A 4161-nucleotide genomic window follows, 5' to 3' on the forward strand; every position below is an offset into this window, starting at 1 on the left:
GATTAAGCCATGTCTGTCTGTCCGTCCGTCTGTCCGTCTGTCCGTCCGTCCGTGTACACGATAACTCGAGCAAAAATTGAGGTATCTCAACGCAATTTGGTATGTAGGTTTCCCTTAATCCAAGGTAGGTTGGTATTGAAAACGGGCGAAATCGGACTTTACCCACGCCCACTTCCCATATAACGGTAATTTCCAGAAATACGAAAACTGCGATATTTTAGTAACTACTGAAGATAATTCACTCAAAATTGATATTTACAATAAGTTTTAGACGAAAAATAAGAATATTATAAATTTTTGGAAAATGGGCGTAGCCACGCCCACTTATGGTTACATGTGTATACCTTGGTAACCGCTGCACCAATTTCTTCCAAGCTTGGCACAGTTGTTGGCCTTCGCATAACATACCAAATGGCCGAAAATTTTTAAAATCGCTCAATAACCACGCCTACTTCCCATATAACGGTAATTTTCAGAAATACGAAAACTGCGATATTTTAGTAACTACTGGAGATTATTCACTCAAAATTGATATTTATAATAAGTTTTAGACGAAAAATAAGAATATTATAAATTTTTGGAAAATGGGCGTAGCCACGCCCACTTATGATTACATGTGTATATTTTGGTAACCGCTGCACCAATTTCTTCCAAACTTGGCACAGTTGGTGGCCTTGATACAGCATAAAAAATCGCCGAAAACTTTTAAAAGCGGACAATAACCACGCCCACATCCCATATAACGCTAATTTAGAGAAATACAAAATCTTCGATAAATCAGTAAATATTGAAGCTAATTTATTCAAAATTGATGCTTGCAACAATTCTTTACCAAGAAATACGTTTATGGTAAAATTTTGGAAAATGGGCGAGGTACCGCCCACTTATGATCACATATAAGTATATCGGTAACCGTTCTACCAATTTGTACCAAACTCGGTATGGTTATTGTACTTGCCACGTGTAAGCAAAACGTTGAAAATTATTGAAATCGGACTAAAATAACGGCCGATTCTCATATAACGGTAAATTTAAGAAATGCTTGAAACTTCAATATTTCGAAATCGAAGGACGCTAATTTACTCAAAATTGATACACCCCGGCTTACCATCGAGCGGAAGGTTTAGGAAGGGTGAAAAAACATATATTTAATACTTGCGCCGGGTATTTAATGTTCGGCTCCGCCCGAACTTAGACTTTCTTACTTGTTTATTTTGTGTTTCTAGCAGTAGACGCAATTTTGCAACGTTCCGAATAAATAAAAAAAAGGCTGTTAAAAAATGCGTATAATTTTCGTCACGAAATTGATATGATAAATTTTGTGTTTCTAGTTCAGCTTTCGTCACTCGAAAATTTTACCTCAAGGAGGTGTTTTATTTGATATCAATTATGTTGGCGTAGAAAATTTAAAATCGACCAAAATACAAACAATAATCTAAATATTTTATTTTTCTCAACTAAATTGCTAAAAATATTATCTAAATCTAAATTATGTATTCAAAACGATGTGTCCATTGAAACATATAATTTTTCGTATATGGAATACGAAAAATTACGAAAAAATTTAAATTAAAAGAAAATTATGAGAAATGATAAAAACTTATCAACTTGGTACCAACTTTGGATACAATAAACAATTGTATTCGTAGTTTATTTTCGTTAAGATTTCTACCGGGTGTGTGGCGCACACATGTGCTTTTTTTAAGAAGTTTTACTTCTATCACGTGTACGTGCTATTGAACTAATGCTTTTTTCTCAAGTAGTTTTGCTCAGTGCACGGTTAAAAGTTTCGGTTTTAATTTTAAACTTTTTGTACTACATACATATATGGCCAAACTAAATTCAGTTTCAAATACAAACCTTCCAAGACCAAAAAAAGAGAGCACCTATGTTGGGTTTAGAATTTAAACAGTTCGGTTTAAATTTTAAACCCAAATATTTTCATAATTAAGAATAAAAAAGATCTTAAATTTCATGCTCCGTCTGATGGGGACTGAACCCGGACAGCCTTGGTAGCAACCAATTTTATCAAGCATCTTTGCACACTCAGCTACAGGCACGCATGTAAATGTGCTTTCATATGTTAAGTTTGAATCAACACCACATTTCGCTGTGTGCAAACATTTTCTATTTCAGTTTAGATTTCAAACCAAATTTTCTATATATGAAAACCAGAAACTAGAATTAAAATATTGAGTTTTAAACCACGAACTTTTTCGACTAAAATTTAAACCAGAACATATTAAAAATTGTTTAAAACTATTGACTGGTTATAAAAGGGGTATTCCATGACAAAGTGAGACATATGGTCCAGTTACAAATTACTTATAAAACAGGTCCGTCTTGATTAATCATTAGTTAATACCCCAAATTACCACAATTAAAAAAAAAAAATCTGGCAGTACTATTTAATTTCAATTTAGGCTAATTTAAAACTTGAGCAGTAAAAAACTTTACAACCACGAAAATATTGTTTGATACAGAAAGCGTTGCAAAATCAATTGTCTGTAAAAGTAAAACGTGTTTGAAGTGTTGACTAAATTCCTCGTGTTTCCAGCTTTTAAAGAAAGTAAAACTCCTTTTAAAAAAGGTAAGCCTTTTAGTTATACTACAGTTTAAACTAAACAAGATTCTCCTCGTCCAACCCGTGACAATTAGGTAAAATTTTCGCTTTTCTTAGCTTTTGGATTTGGGATATGGCTGTAACTTTTTAACTAGTTTGTAATTCCGCTATAAATCCTTATTTAATTTGTTCTGTTCCATTCCACGGGATTGTCTTAAAATTATTAGAAGTTTTATCGTATCCCCCCGTGACAGTCACGGGTTGGACATTCATCATTGGTGATTAATGGTATATTCAAATGAAGAAATTGGTAAATTTTTATTCTCTCCAAATGATTTACGAGAACTTTTTAGTATTCGGCGTGGATGTTTTGTAGTTTTTGCGATTCTTAGAGATTTGCCAAAAACCATTTTAAAAATTCTGGGGTTAATTTTTCTTTCCAGAACCATGGCTAAAACGACATCTGCTGAGCGAATGCGAAAATTTAGACAAGAGTTAAAGAGCAAACTCGAAGAGTTAAGAAGGCACCTTCAGAAAGAACGAATGCGTGACAAGAAAAGACGTGAATTGCGAAAAGAAAAAGAAACACGTTGTAAACGATTATTAAATGAAAGGCGATGCAAGGAAGCTCAGAAAAAAAGGAACTATAGAGCAAGAACAAAAACTCTTACACAAGCATTGGATGATGAACTTTCATCACCGTCGCCATCATTAGGGTCATACAATTGTGCGCAGACGCTAGGCAAAGCAGTATGTAAAGTAAAACGAATCCTACCGTCTAGTCCAAGCAAGAAATTTGCCGTTATACGCAAACTATTTTTGTAAAATTTAGGGAATGATGTTCATTTAGTTTCCCCAACCAACAAGAACTGTGATATGAAAAATGCCTTATCTGAAAAGGATAAAGAAAATGTAGTCAGCTTTTATCTGCGTGATGATATCAGTCGCCAGTCACCGGGTGTTAAGGACGTTAGATCTATTAAAAATAAAGAAACGGGAGAAAAGACTTTATGCCAAAAGCGATATATGAATTTCACTGTAAGAGAAGCCTATTCTCTCTTCACTAGCGATAATCCTGAAATGAATATACGAATTTCAAAATTTTATGAGCTTCGCCCCTCCTACGTCTTATTAACTAGCCAAATGCCCCATAATGTCTGTGTATGCCAGTACCACGCCAATTTTAACTACTTAGTTGAAAGTATAGCCGCCAAATTACCGGGGTTCCCTAAAACAGGTGGCGATCTTCTAAACGAAATTTCTTGTGACGTCAATAGCGAACAATGTATGCTTGGAAATTGTGCTGAATGTGTCAGTGATCTGAAAACTCTATTGCCTGATAACGAAACCTTGTACCAATCTTGTAGGTGGAAGCACTGGTCTGATGTAGAAGGGAGACCCAATGTAATTACAATTGCGGGTACCATTGGAGAAGCTATGGAAAAATTTCAGCAGAAACTTTAACGATATAAGACCCATGTATACGTAAAGAGAGTACAATATAATGCCTTTTTAGAAGCGAAGCGTAGTATACCAGCTGATGTAGCAATTTTGCAAATTGATTTTGCTGAGAACTACACCATACTCTCGCAAGATGA

Source organism: Rhagoletis pomonella, unplaced genomic scaffold (genome assembly GCF_013731165.1).
Source record: "Rhagoletis pomonella isolate Grant_MI unplaced genomic scaffold, Rhpom_1.0 Rhpom_scaffold_00015, whole genome shotgun sequence".
NCBI lineage: Eukaryota > Metazoa > Arthropoda > Insecta > Diptera > Tephritidae > Rhagoletis > Rhagoletis pomonella.